Here is a 17939-nt window from a genome sequence, read left to right as displayed (position 1 = left end):
TTATGTACAGTATATAATATATATTTGGTGTAATTTGATATTTCATGTACAGTATATAATATATATTTGGTGAAATTTGATATTTTATGTACAGTATATAATGTAGGTTTGGAGTATTTTGATATTGTATGTACAGTATATAATATATAATTGGTGTACTTTGATATTTTAAGTGCAGTATATGATACTTATTTGGTGAAGTTTGATATTTTTTGTGCAGTATAAAATATATATTTGGTGTAATTTGATATTTTATGTACAGTATATAATACATATTTGGTGTACTTTGATATTTTATGTACAGTATATAATATATATTTGGTGAAATTTGATATTTTATGTACAGTATATAGTATATATTTGGTGAAATTTTATATTTTATGTACAGTATATATTATTTATTTTTTGTACTTTGATATTTTATGTACAGTACATGATATATATTTGGTGTATTTTCATACATTTTGTACAGTATATAACATATATTTTGTGAAATTTGATATTTTATGTACATTATATTATATATATTTGGTGAAATTTGATATTTTATGTACAGTATATAGTATACATTTGGTGAAATTTGATATTTTTTGTACAGTATATAATATAAATTTGGTGTACTTTGACATTTTATGTACATTATGTGATATATATTTGTTGAACTTTGATATTTTTTGTACAGTATATAACATATATTTGGTGAAATTTGATATTTTATGTACAGTTTACAATATATATTTGGTGTACTTTGATATTTTATGTCCAATATATAATATATATTTGGTGAAATTGGTATTTAATGTACTGTATATAATATATATTTGGTGTACTTTGATATTTTATGTACAGTATATAACATATATTTGGTGAAACTTGATATTTTAGGTACAGTATAAAATACATATTTGGTGAATTTTGATATTTTATGTAGAGTATATAATATGTATTTTTTGAAGTTTGATATTTTATGTACACTATATAATATATATTTGGTGAAATTTGATATTTTATGTACAGAATATAATATATATTTGGTGAAGTACGATAATTTATGCACAGTATTCTATATATGGTGTACTTTGATATTTTCTGTACGGTATATAAAATATATTTGGTGTACTTAGATATTTTATGTACAGTATATAGTATATATTTGGTGAAGTTTGATATTTTATGTGCAGTATATAATATATATTTGGTGAAATTTGATATTTTATGTACAGTATATAATATATATTTGGTGTAGTTTGATATTTTATGTACAGTATATAATACATATTTGGTGTACTTTGATACTTTTTGGACAGTATATAACATTTATTTGGTGAAATTTGATATTTTTTGTACAGTATATAATATATATTTGGTGAAATTTGATATTTTATGTACAGTATACTATCTATATATGTTGAACTTTGATATTTTCTGTGCAGTATATAAAATATATTTGGTGTACTTTGATATATTATGCACAGTATATAATAGATATTTGGTGTAATTTGATATTATATGTACAGTATATAATATATATTTGGTGAAGATTGATATTTTATGGGCAGTATATAATATATACTTGGTGAAATTTGATATTTTATGTACAGTATATAGTATATATTTGGTGAAATTTGATATTTTATGTACAGTATATAATATATATTTGGTGAAATTTGATATTTTATGTACAGTATATATTATATATTTGGTGAAATTTGATATATTATGTCAAGTATATAATGTATGTTTGGTGTAATTTGACATTTTATGTACATTATATGATATATATTTGTTGAACTTTGATATTTTTTGTACAGTATATAACATATATTTGTTGAAATTTTATATTTTATGTACTGTATATAATAGATATTTGGTGTACTTTGATATTTTATGTACAGTATATGATATATATTTGGTGTACTTTGATTCTTTTGTACAGTATATAATATATTTTTGGTGTACTTTGATATTTTATGTACAGTATATAATATATTTTTGGTGTACTTTGATATTTTATGTTCAGTATATAATATATATTTGGTGAACTTTGATATTTTATGTGCAGAATATGATATATATTTGGTGAACTATGATATTTTATGTGCAGTATATAATATATATTTGGTGAAATTTGATATTTTATGTACAGTATATAATATATATTTGGTGTAGTTTGATATTTTATGTACAGTATTTAATACATAATAGATGTACTTTGATATTTTATGTACAGTATATAATATATATTTGGTGTACTTTGATACTTTATGAGCAGTATATAATATGTATTTGGTGTACTTTGATATTTTATGTGCAGTGTATGATATATTTTTGGTGTACTTTGATATTTTCTGTACAGTATATAAAATATATTTGGTGTACTTTGTTATTTTCTGGACAGTATATAATATATATTTGGTGAAGTTTCATATTTTATGTGCAGTAAATAGTATATATTATGTGAAATTTGATATTTTATGTACAGTATATAATATATATTTGGTGTACTTTGATATTTTATGTATAGTATATAATATATATTTGGTGAAATTTGATATTTTATGTACAATATATAGTATAATGTTTGGTGAAATTTGATATTTTATGTACAGTATATAATGAAAGTTTGGTGTACTTTGACATTTTACGTACATTATATGACATGTATTTGTTGTACTTTGATATTTTTTGTACACTATATAACATATATTTGGTGAAATTTGATATTTTATGTACAGTATATAATATTTATTTTGTGTACTTTGATATGTTATGTACAGTATATAATATATATTTCGTGAAATTTGATATTTTATGTGCGGTATATAATGTATATTGGGGGAAATTTGATATTTTATGAACAGTATGAAATATATATTTGGTGTAGTTTGATATTTTATGTACAGTATATAATACATATTTGGTGTACTTTGATACTTTTTGGACAGTATATAACATTTATTTGGTGAAATTTGATATTTTTTGTACAGTATATAATATATATTTGGTGAAATTTGATATTTTATGTACAGTATACTATCTATATATGTTGAACTTTGATATTTTCTGTGCAGTATATAAAATATATTTGGTGTACTTTGATATATTATGCACAGTATATAATATATATTTGGTGTAATTTGATATTATATGTACAGTATATAATATATATTTGGTGAAATTTGATAATTTATGTGCAGTGAAAAATTATTATTAGGTGAAATTTGATATTTTATGTACAGTATATAATATATATTTGGTGTACTTTGATATTTTATGTACAGTATATAATATATATTTGATGAAATTTGATATTTTATGTACGGTATATAGTATGTATTTGGTGAAATTTGATATTTTATGTACAGTATATAATGTATGTTTGGTGTACTTTGACGTTTTACTTACATTATATGATATATAATTGTTGAACTTTGATATTTTTTGTACAGTATATAACATATATTTGTTGAAATTTTATATTTTATGTACTGTATATAATAGATATTTGGTGTACTTTGATATTTTATGTACAGTATATGATATATATTTGGTGTAGTTTGATACTTTTTGTACAGTATATAACATATATTTGGTAAAATTTGATATGTTATGTACAGTATATAATATATATTTGGTGAAATTTGATATTTTATGTACAGTATATAGTATATATTTGGTGAAATTTGATATTTTATGTACAGTATATAATATATATTTGGTGAAATTTGATATTTTATGTACAGTATATAGTATATATTTGGTGAAATTTGATATTTTATGTCAAGTATATAATGTATGTTTGGTGTAATTTGACATTTTATGTACATTATATGATATATATTTGTTGAACTTTGATATTTTTTGTACAGTATATAACATATATTTGTTGAAATTTTATATTTTATGTATTGTATATAATAGATATTTGGTGTACTTTGATATTTTAAGTACAGTATATGATATATATTTGGTGTACTTTGATTCTTTTGTACAGTATATAATATATTTTTTATGTACTTTGATATTTTATGTACAGTATATAATATATTTTTGGAGTACTTTGATATTTTATGTACAGTATATAATATATATTTGGTGAACTTTGATATTTTATGTGCAGAATACGGTATATATTTGGTGAATTATGATATTTTATGTGCAGTATATAATATATATTTGGTGAAATTTGATATTTTATGTACAGTATATAATATATATTTGGTGTAGTTTGATATTTTATGTACAGTATTTAATATATATTAGATGTACTTTGATATTTTATGTACAGTATATAATATATATTTGGTGTACTTTGATACTTTATGAGCAGTATATAATATATATTTGGTTAACTTTGATATTTTACGTGCAGTATATGATATATTTTTGGTGTACTTTGATATTTTCTGTACAGTATATAAAATATATTTGGTGTACTTTGATATTTTCTGTACAGTATATAATATATATTTGGTGAAGTTTGATATTTTATGTGCAGTAAATAGTATATATTATGTGAAATTTGATATTTTATGTGCAGTATATAATATATATTTGGTGTACTTTGATATTTTATGTACAGTATATAATATATATTTGGTGAAATTTGATATTTTATGTACAATATATAGTATAATGTTTGGTGAAATTTGATATTTTATGTACAGTATATAATGAAAGTTTGGTGTACTTTGACATTTTATGTACATTATATGACATGTATTTGTTGTACTTTGATATTTTTTGTACACTCTATAACATATATTTGGTGAAATTTGATATTTTATGTACAGTATATAATATATATTTTGTGTACTTTGATATGTTATGTACAGTATATAATATATATTTGGTGAAGTTTGATATTTTATGTGCGGTATATAATGTATATTGGGTGAAATTTGATATTTTATGTACAGTATATAATATATAATTGGTGTAGTTTGATATTTTATGTACAGTATATAATACATATTTGGTGTACTTTGATACTTTTTGTACAGTATATAACATTTATTTGGTGAAATTTGATATTTTTTGTACAGTATATAATATATATTTGGTGAAATTTGATATTTTATGTACAGTATACTATCTATATATGTTGAACTTTGATATTTTCTGTGCAGTATATAAAATATATTTGGTGTACTTTGATATATTATGCACAGTATATAATAGATATTTGGTGTAATTTGATATTATATGTACAGTATATAATATATATTTGGTGAAGATTGATATTTTATGGGCAGTATATAATATATATTTGGTGAAATTTGATATTTTATGTACAGTATATAATATATATTTGGTGTAATTTGATATTTCATGTACAGTATATAATATATATTTGGTGAAATTTGATATTTTATGTACAGTATATAATGTAGGTTTGGAGTATTTTGATATTGTATGTACAGTATATAATATATATTTGGTGTACTTTGATATTTTAAGTGCAGTATATGATACTTATTTGGTGAAGTTTGATATTTTTTGTGCAGTATAAAATATATATTTGGTGTAATTTGATATTTTATGTACAGTATATAATACATATTTGGTGTACTTTGATATTTTATGTACAGTATATAATATATATTTGGTGAAATTTGATATTTTATGTACAGTATATAGTATATATTTGGTGAAATTTTATATTTTATGTACAGTATATATTATTTATTTTTTGTACTTTGATATTTTATGTACAGTATATGATATATATTTGGTGTATTTTCATACATTTTGTACAGTATATAACATATATTTTGTGAAATTTGATATTTTATGTACATTATATTATATATATTTGGTGAAATTTGATATTTTATGTACAGTATATAGTATACATTTGGTGAAATTTGATATTTTTTGTACAGTATATAATATAAATTTGGTGTACTTTGACATTTTATGTACATTATATGATATATATTTGTTGAACTTTGATATTTTTTGTACAGTATATAACATATATTTGGTGAAATTTGACATTTTATGTACAGTTTACAATATATATTTGGTGTACTTTGATATTTTATGTCCAATATATAATATATATTTGGTGAAATTGGTATTTAATGTACTGTATATAATATATATTTGGTGTACTTTGATATTTTATGTATAGTATATAACATATATTTGGTGAAACTTGATATTTTAGGTACAGTATAAAATACATATTTGGTGAATTTTGATATTTTATGTAGAGTATATAATATGTATTTTTTGAAGTTTGATATTTTATGTACACTATATAATATATATTTGGTGAAATTTGATATTTTAAGTACAGAATATAATATATATTTGGTGAAGTACGATAATTTATGCACAGTATTCTATATATGGTGTACTTTGATATTTTCTGTACGGTATATAAAATATATTTGGTGTACTTAGATATTTTATGTACAGTATATAGTATATATTTGGTGAAGTTTGATATTTTATGTGCAGTATATAATATATATTTGGTGAAATTTGATATTTTATGTACAGTATATAATATATATTTGGTGTAGTTTGATATTTTATGTACAGTATATAATACATATTTGGTGTACTTTGATACTTTTTGGACAGTATATAACATTTATTTGGTGAAATTTGATATTTTTTGTACAGTATATAATATATATTTGGTGAAATTTGATATTTTATGTACAGTATACTATCTATATATGTTGAACTTTGATATTTTCTGTGCAGTATATAAAATATATTTGGTGTACTTTGATATATTATGCACAGTATATAATAGATATTTGGTGTAATTTGATATTATATGTACAGTATATAATATATATTTGGTGAAGATTGATATTTTATGGGCAGTATATAATATATATTTGGTGAAATTTGATATTTTATGTACAGTATATAGTATATATTTGGTGAAATTTGATATTTTATGTACAGTATATAATATATATTTGGTGAAATTTGATATTTTATGTACAGTATATAGTATATATTTGGTGAAATTTGATATTTTATGTCAAGTATATAATGTATGTTTGGTGTAATTTGACATTTTATGTACATTATATGATATATATTTGTTGAACTTTGATATTTTTTGTACAGTATATAACATATATTTGTTGAAATTTTATATTTTATGTACTGTATATAATAGATATTTGGTGTACTTTGATATTTTATGTACAGTATATGATATATATTTGGTGTACTTTGATTCTTTTGTACAGTATATAATATATTTTTGGTGTACTTTGATATTTTATGTACAGTATATAATATATTTTTGGTGTACTTTGATATTTTATGTTCAGTATATAATATATATTTGGTGAACTTTGATATTTTATGTGCAGAATATGATATATATTTGGTGAACTATGATATTTTATGTGCAGTATATAATATATATTTGGTGAAATTTGATATTTTATGTACAGTATATAATATATATTTGGTGTAGTTTGATATTTTATGTACAGTATTTAATACATAATAGATGTACTTTGATATTTTATGTACAGTATATAATATATATTTGGTGTACTTTGATACTTTATGAGCAGTATATAATATGTATTTGGTGTACTTTGATATTTTATGTGCAGTGTATGATATATTTTTGGTGTACTTTGATATTTTCTGTACAGTATATAAAATATATTTGGTGTACTTTGTTATTTTCTGGACAGTATATAATATATATTTGGTGAAGTTTCATATTTTATGTGCAGTAAATAGTATATATTATGTGAAATTTGATATTTTATGTACAGTATATAATATATATTTGGTGTACTTTGATATTTTATGTATAGTATATAATATATATTTGGTGAAATTTGATATTTTATGTACAATATATAGTATAATGTTTGGTGAAATTTGATATTTTATGTACAGTATATAATGAAAGTTTGGTGTACTTTGACATTTTACGTACATTATATGACATGTATTTGTTGTACTTTGATATTTTTTGTACACTATATAACATATATTTGGTGAAATTTGATATTTTATGTACAGTATATAATATATATTTTGTGTACTTTGATATGTTATGTACAGTATATAATATATATTTCGTGAAATTTGATATTTTATGTGCGGTATATAATGTATATTGGGGGAAATTTGATATTTTATGAACAGTATGAAATATATATTTGGTGTAGTTTGATATTTTATGTACAGTATATAATACATATTTGGTGTACTTTGATACTTTTTGGACAGTATATAACATTTATTTGGTGAAATTTGATATTTTTTGTACAGTATATAATATATATTTGGTGAAATTTGATATTTTATGTACAGTATACTATCTATATATGTTGAACTTTGATATTTTCTGTGCAGTATATAAAATATATTTGGTGTACTTTGATATATTATGCACAGTATATAATATATATTTGGTGTAATTTGATATTATATGTACAGTATATAATATATATTTGGTGAAATTTGATAATTTATGTGCAGTGAAAAATTATTATTAGGTGAAATTTGATATTTTATGTACAGTATATAATATATATTTGGTGTACTTTGATATTTTATGTACAGTATATAATATATATTTGATGAAATTTGATATTTTATGTACGGTATATAGTATGTATTTGGTGAAATTTGATATTTTATGTACAGTATATAATGTATGTTTGGTGTACTTTGACGTTTTACTTACATTATATGATATATAATTGTTGAACTTTGATATTTTTTGTACAGTATATAACATATATTTGTTGAAATTTTATATTTTATGTACTGTATATAATAGATATTTGGTGTACTTTGATATTTTATGTACAGTATATGATATATATTTGGTGTAGTTTGATACTTTTTGTACAGTATATAACATATATTTGGTAAAATTTGATATGTTATGTACAGTATATAATATATATTTGGTGAAATTTGATATTTTATGTACAGTATATAGTATATATTTGGTGAAATTTGATATTTTATGTACAGTATATAATATATATTTGGTGAAATTCGATATTTTATGTACAGTATATAGTATATATTTGGTGAAATTTGATATTTTATGTCAAGTATATAATGTATGTTTGGTGTACTTTGACATTTTATGTACATTATATGATATATATTTGTTGAACTTTGATATTTTTTGTACAGTATATAACATATATTTGTTGAAATTTTATATTTTATGTACTGTATATAATAGATATTTGGTGTACTTTGATATTTTATGTACAGTATATGATATATATTTGGTGTACTTTGATTCTTTTGTACAGTATGTAATATATTTTTTATTTACTTTGATATTTTATGTACAGTATATAATATATTTTTGGAGTACTTTGATATTTTATGTACAGTATATAATATATATTTGGTGAACTTTGATATTTTATGTGCAGAATATGGTATATATTTGGTGAATTATGATATTTTATGTGCAGTATATAATATATATTTGGTGAAATTTGATATTTTATGTACAGTATATAATATATATTTGGTGTAGTTTGATATTTTATGTACAGTATTTAATATATATTAGATGTACTTTGATATTTTATGTACAGTATATAATATATATTTGGTGTACTTTGATACTTTATGAGCAGTATATAATATATATTTGGTGAACTTTGATATTTTACGTGCAGTATATGATATATTTTTGGTGTACTTTGATATTTTCTGTACAGTATATAAAATATATTTGGTGTACTTTGATATTTTCTGTACAGTATATAATATATATTTGGTGAAGTTTGATATTTTATGTGCAGTAAATAGTATATATTATGTGAAATTTGATATTTTATGTACAATATATAGTATTATGTTTGGTGAAATTTGATATTTTATGTACAGTATATAATGAAAGTTTGGTGTACTTTGACATTTTATGTACATTATATGACATGTATTTGTTGTACTTTGATATTTTTTGTACACTCTATAACATATATTTGGTGAAATTTGATATTTTATGTACAGTATATAATATATATTTTGTGTACTTTGATATGTTATGTACAGTATATAATATATATTTGGTGAAGTTTGATATTTTATGTGCGGTATATAATGTATATTGGGTGAAATTTGATATTTTATGTACAGTATATAATATATATTTGGTGTAGTTTGATATTTTATGTACAGTATATAATATGTATTTGGTGTACTTTGATACTTTTTGTACAGTATATAACATTTATTTGGTGAAATTTGATATTTTTTGTACAGTATATAATATATATTTGGTGAAATTTGATATTTTATGTACAGTATACTATCTATATATGTGGAACTTTGATATTTTCTGTACAGTATATAAAATATATTTGGTGTACTTTGATATATTATGCACAGTATATAATAGATATTTGGTGTAATTTGATATTATATGTACAGTATATAATATATATTTGGTGAAGATTGATATTTTATGGGCAGTATGTAATATATATTTGGTGAAATTTGATATTTTATGTACAGTATATAATATATATTTGGTGTAATTTGATATTTCATGTACAGTATATAATATATATTTGGTGAAATTTGATATTTTATGTACAGTATATAATGTAGGTTTGGAGTATTTTGATATTGTATGTACAGTATATAATATATATTTGGTGTACTTTGATATTTTAAGTGCAGTATATGATACTTATTTGGTGAAGTTTGATACTTTTTGTGCAGTATAAAATATATATTTGGTGTAATTTGATATTTTATGTACAGTATATAATACATATTTGGTGTACTTTGATATTTTATGTACAGTATATAATATATATTTGGTGAAATTTGATATTTTATGTACAGTATATAGTATATATTTGGTGTACTTTGATGTTTTATGTACAGTATTTAATATATATTAGGTGTACTTTGATATTTTATGTACAGTATATAATATATATTTGGTGTACTTTGATACTTTATGAGCAGTATATAATATATATTTGGTGTACTTTGATATTTTACGTGCAGTATATGATATACATTTGGTGAACTATGATATTTTATGTGCAGTATATAATATATATTTTTTGAAATTTGATATTTTTTGTACAGAATATAATATATATTTGGTGAACTTTGATATTTTATGTACAGTATATAATATATATTTTGAGTACATTGATATTTTATGTACAGTATATAATATATATTTGGTGTACTTTGATATTTTATGTACAGTATATGATATGTAATTGGTGTACTTTGATACTTTTTGTACAGTATATAATATATTTTTGGTGCACTTTGATATTTTATGTACAGTATATAATATATTTTTGGTGTACTTTGATATTTTATGTACAGTATATAATATATATTAGGTGTACTTTGATATTTTATGTGCTGTATATGATACATATTTAGTGAATTTTGATATTTTATGTACGGTATATAACATATATTTGGTGAAATTTGATATTTTTCGTACAGTATATAATATATGTTTGGTGTACTTTGATATTTTATGTACAGTATATGATACATATTTGGTTAAGTTTGATATTTTATGTGCAGTATAAAATATATATTTGGTGAAATTTGATATTTTATGTACAGTACATAATATATATTTGGTGTACTTTGATATATTATGTACAGTATATAATAGATATTTGGTGTACTTTGATATTTTATGAACAGTATATAATGTATATTTGGTGAAATTTGATATTTTATGTACAGTGCTTAATATATTTTTGGTGTACTTTGATATTTTATGGGCAGTATATAATATGTATTTGGTGTACTTTTATATTTTATGTGCAGTATATATTATATATTTGGTTAAGTTTGATATGTTATATGCAGTATATAACATATATTTGGCGAAATTTGATATTTTATGTACAGTATATAATGTATGTTTGGTGTACTTTGATATTTTATGTACATTATATGATATATATTTGTTGAACTTTGATATTTTTTGTAAGGTATATAACATATATTTGGTGAAATTTGATATTTTATGTACAGTATATTATATATATTTGGTGTACCTTGATATTTTATGTACAGTACATGGTATGTAATTGGTGTACTTTGATAATTTTGGTACAGTATATAATATATTTTTGGTGCACTTTGATATTTTATGTACAGTATATAATATATTTTTGGTGTACTTTGACATTTTATGTACAGTATATAATATACATTAGGTGTACTTGATATTTTATGTGCTGTTTATGATACATATTTAGTGAAGTTTGATATTTTATGTACAGTATATAATATATATTTGGTGAAATTTGATATTTTTTATACAGTATATAATATCTGTTTGGTGTATTTTGATATTTTACGTACAGTATATAATATATATTTGGTGTACTTTGATATTTTATGTGCAGTATATGATACATATTTGGTGAAGTTTGATATTTTATGTGCAGTAAAAAATATATATTTGCTGAAATTTGATATTTTATGCACAGTATATGGTATATATTTGGTGTATTTTGATATGTTATGTACAGTATATAAAATATATTTGGTGTACTTTGATATTTTATGTACAGTATATAATATATATTTGGTGAAGTTTGATATTTTATGTGCAGTATAAAATATATATTTGGTGAAATTTGATATTTTATGTACAGTATATAATATATATTTGGTGTATTTGATATATTATGTACAGTATATAAAATATATTTGGTGTACTTTGATATTTTATGTACAGTATATAATATATATTTGGTGAAGTTTGATGTTTTATGTGCAGTAAATAATATATATTACGTGAAATTTTATATTTTATGTACGGTATATAATATGTATTTGGTGCACTTTGATATTTTATGTACAGTATATAAAATATTTTTGGTGTACTTTGATATTTTATGTACAGTATATAATATATATTAGGTGTACTTTGATATTTTATGTACTGTATATGATACATATTTAGTGAATATTGATATTTTATGTACAGTATATAATATATATTTGATGAAATTTGATATATTTTGTACAGTATATAATATATGTTTGGTGTACTTTGATATTTTATGTACATTATATAATATATATTTGGTGAAATTTGATATTTTATGTACAGTATATAGTATATATTTGGTGAAATTTGATATTTTATGTACAGTATATATTATTTATTTTTTGTACTTTGATATTTTATGTACAGTATATGATATATATTTGGTGTATTTTCATACATTTTGTACAGTATATAACATATATTTTGTGAAATTTGATATTTTATGTACATTATATTATATATATTTGGTGAAATTTGATATTTTATGTACAGTATATAGTATATATTTGGTGAAATTTGATATTTTTTGTACAGTATATAATATAAATTTGGTGTACTTTGACATTTTATGTACATTATATGATATATATTTGTTGAACTTTGATATTTTTTGTACAGTATATAACATATATTTGGGGAAATTTGATATTTTATGTACAGTTTACAATATATATTTGGTGTACTTTGATATTTTATGTCCAATATATAATATATATTTGGTGAAATTGGTATTTAATGTACTGTATATAATATATATTTGGTGTACTTTGATATTTTATGTACAGTATATAACATATATTTGGTGAAACTTGATATTTTAGGTACAGTATAAAATACATATTTGGTGTACTTTGATATTTTATGTAGAGTATATAATATGTATTTTTTGAAGTTTGATAGTTTATGTACACTATATAATATATATTTGGTGAAATTTGATATTTTATGTACAGAATATAATATATATTTGGTGAAGTACGATTATTTATGCACAGTATTCTATATATGGTGTACTTTGATATTTTCTGTACGGTATATACAATATATTTGGTGTACTTAGATATTTTATGTACAGTATATAGTATATATTTGGTGAAGTTTGATATTTTATGTACAGTAAATAATATATATTTGGTGTACTTTGATATTTTATGTGCAGTATATAATATATATTTGGTGTACTTTGATATTTTATGTACAGTATATAATATATTTTTGGTGTACTTTGATATTTTATGTACAGTATATAATATAAATTTGGTGTTCCTTGATATTTTATGTGCAGTACATGATATATTTGGTGAAGTTTGATACTTTATATGCAGTATATAATATATATTTGGTGAAATTTGATATTTTATGTACAGTTTATAATATATATTTGGTGCAGTTTGATATTTTATTTACAGTATTTAATATGTATTAGGTGTACTTTGATATTTTATGTACAGTATATAATATATATTTGGTGTACTTTGATATTTTATGAACAGTGTATAATATATATTTGTGTACTTTGATATTTTATGTGCAGTATATGATATATATTTGGTGAAGTGTCATATTTCATGTGCAGTATATAATGTATATTTGGTGAAATTTGATATTTTATGTATAGTATATAATATATATTTGGTGTTCTTTGATATTTTATGTACAGTATATAATAAATATTTGGTGAAATTTATTATTTTATGTACAGTATGTTATATATATTTGGTGAAGTTTGATATTTTATGTACAGTACGCAATATATATTTGGTGAAATTTGTTATTTTATGTACAGAGCTTAATATATTTTTGGTGGACTTTGATATTTTATGGGCAGTATATGATATTTATTCAGCGAAGTTTCATATTTTATGTACAGTGTATAAAATATATTTGATGAAATATTGATATTTTATGTACAGTATAAAATATATGTGATGTACTTTGATATTTTATGTACAGTATATAATATATATTTTGTGTCCTTTGATATTTTATGTACAGTATATAATATGTATTTGGTGAAGTTTGATATTTTATGTGCGGTATATAATGTATATTGGGTGAAATTTAATATTTTATGTACAGTATATAATATATATTTGGTGTACTTTGATATTTTATGTACAGTATATGATATATATTTGGTGTACTTTGATACTTTTTGCAGTGTATATAACATATATTTGGTGAAATTTGATATTTTACGTATAGTATATAATATATATTTGGTGAAATTTGATATTTTATGTACAGTATACTATCTCTATATGGTGTAATTTGATATTTTCTGTACAGTATATAAAATATATTTGGTGTACTTTGATATATTATGCACAGTATATAATAGATATTTCGTGTACTTTGATACTTTTTGTACAGTAGATAACATATATTTGGTGAAATTTGATATTTTATGTACAGTATATAATGTATGTTTGGTGTACTTTGATATTTTATGTACATTATATGATATATATTTGTTGAAGTTTGATATTTTTTGTATGGTATATAACACATATTTGGTGAAATTTTATATTTTTTGTACAGTATATAATATGTATTTGGTGTACTTTGATATTTTATGTACAGTATATGATATGTAATTGGTGTACATTGATACTTTTTCTACAGTATATAATATATTTTTGCTGTACTTTGATATTTTATGAACAGTATATAATATATTTTTGGTGTACTTTGATATTTTATGTATAGAATATAATGTATATTAGGTGTACTTAGGTATTTTATGTGCTGTATATGATACATATTTGGTGAAATTTGATATTTTATGTACAGTGTATAATTTATATTTGGTGAAATTTCATATTTTTTGTACAGTATATAATATATATTTGGTGTACTTTGACATGTTAAGTACATTATATAATATATATTTGTTGTACTTTGATATTTTATGTGCAGTATATGAAACATATTTGGTGAAGTTTGATATTTTATGTGCAGTATAAAATATATATTTGGTGAATTTTGATATTTTATTTACTGTATATAATATAAGTTTGGTGTACTTTGATATATTATGTACAGTATATAATTGATATTTCGTGTACTTTGATATTTTATGTACATTATATAATATATATTTGGTGAAATTTGATATTTTATGTACAGTGCTTAATATATTTTTGGTGTACTTTGATTTTTTATGGGCAGTATATAATATGTATTTGGTGTACTTTTATATTTTATGTGTAGTATATAATACATATTTGGTTAAGTTTGATATTTTATGTGCAGTATATAACATATATTCGGCGAAATTTGATATTTTAAGTACAGTATATAATATATATTTGGTGTACTTTGATATTTTATGTGCAGTATATGATACATCTTTAGTGAAATTTGATATTTTAAGTGCAGTATATAATATATATTTGGTGAAATTTGGTATATTATGTACAGTATATTATATATTTTTGGTGTACTTTGATATTTTATGTACAGTATATAATATATATTTGGTGAAATTTGATATTTTCTGCACAGTATATAGTATATATTTGGTGTACTTTGATATTTTATGTACAGTATAAAATATATATTTGGTGTACTTTTATATTTTATGTGCAGTATATGATATATATTTGGTGAAGTTTGATATTTTATGTGCAGTATATAATATATATATGGTGATATTTGATATTTTATGTACACTATATAATATATATTCGGTGAACTTTGATATTTTATGTACAGTATTTAATATATATTTGGTGCACTTTGATATTTTATGAACGGTATATAATATATATTTGGTGTACATTGATATTTTATGAACAGTGTATAATATATATTTGGTGTACTTTGATGTTTTATGTGCAGTATATGATATATATTTGGTGAAGTTTGATATTTTATGTGCAGTATATATTATATATTTTGTGAAATTTGATATTTTATGTACAGTATATAATATATATTTGGTATACTTTGATATTTTATGTAGAGTATATAATATATATTTGGTGAAATTTCATATTTTATCTACAGTATATAATATATATTTGCTGTAGTTTGATATTTTATGTATAGTATATAATATATATTTGGTGTACTTTGATATTTTATGTAGAGTATATGATATATCTTTGGTGTACTTTGATACTTTTTGTATAGTATATAATATGTTTTTGGTGTACTTTGATATTTTATGTACAGTGTATAATATATTTTTGGAGTACTTTGATATTTTATGTACAGTATATAATACATATTTGGTGAAGTTTGATAATTTATGTGTGGTATATAATGTATATTGGGTGAAATTTGATATTTTTTGTACAGTATATAATATATATTTTGTGTACTTTGATATTTTATGTACAGTATATAATATATATTAGGTGAAATTTGATATTTTATGTACAGTATATAATATATTTGGTGTACTTTGATATCTTATGTGCAGTATATGATACATATTTGGTGAAGTTTGATATTTTATGTGCAGTATAAAATATATATTTGGTGAAATTTGACATTTTATGTACAGTATATAATATATGTTTGGTGTACTTTGATATATTATGTACAGTATATAATAGATATTTGGTGTACTTTGATACTTTATGTACAGTATATAATATATATTTGGTGAAATTTGAAATTTTATGTACAGTGCTTAATATATTTTTGGTGTACTTTGATATGTTATGGGCAGTATATGATATATATTGGGTGAAGTTTGATATTTTATGTACAGTATATAAAACATATTTGGTGAAATTTTATTATTTTATGTACAGTATAAGATATTTTTGTTGTACTTTGATATATAATGCACAGTATATAATAGATATTTGGTGTACTTTGATATTTTATGTACAGTATATAATATATATTTGGTGAAGTTTGATACTTTATGTGCAGTATATTATATATATTTGGTGAAATATGATATTTTTTGTACAGTATATAATATATATTTTGTGTACTTAGGTATTTTATGTACAGTATACAATAAATATTGGGTGTACGTTGATATATTCTGTACAGGAAATAGTATATATTTGGTGAAATTTGATATTTTATTAACCGTATATAAAATATATTTGGTGAAATTTGATATTTTATGTTCAGTATATAATATATATTTGGT

This window comes from Gorilla gorilla, chromosome 17 (assembly GCF_029281585.2).
Source record: "Gorilla gorilla gorilla isolate KB3781 chromosome 17, NHGRI_mGorGor1-v2.1_pri, whole genome shotgun sequence".
NCBI classification, from domain to species: Eukaryota; Metazoa; Chordata; class Mammalia; order Primates; family Hominidae; genus Gorilla; species Gorilla gorilla.
Note: the sequence above shows the minus strand (reverse complement) of the source record.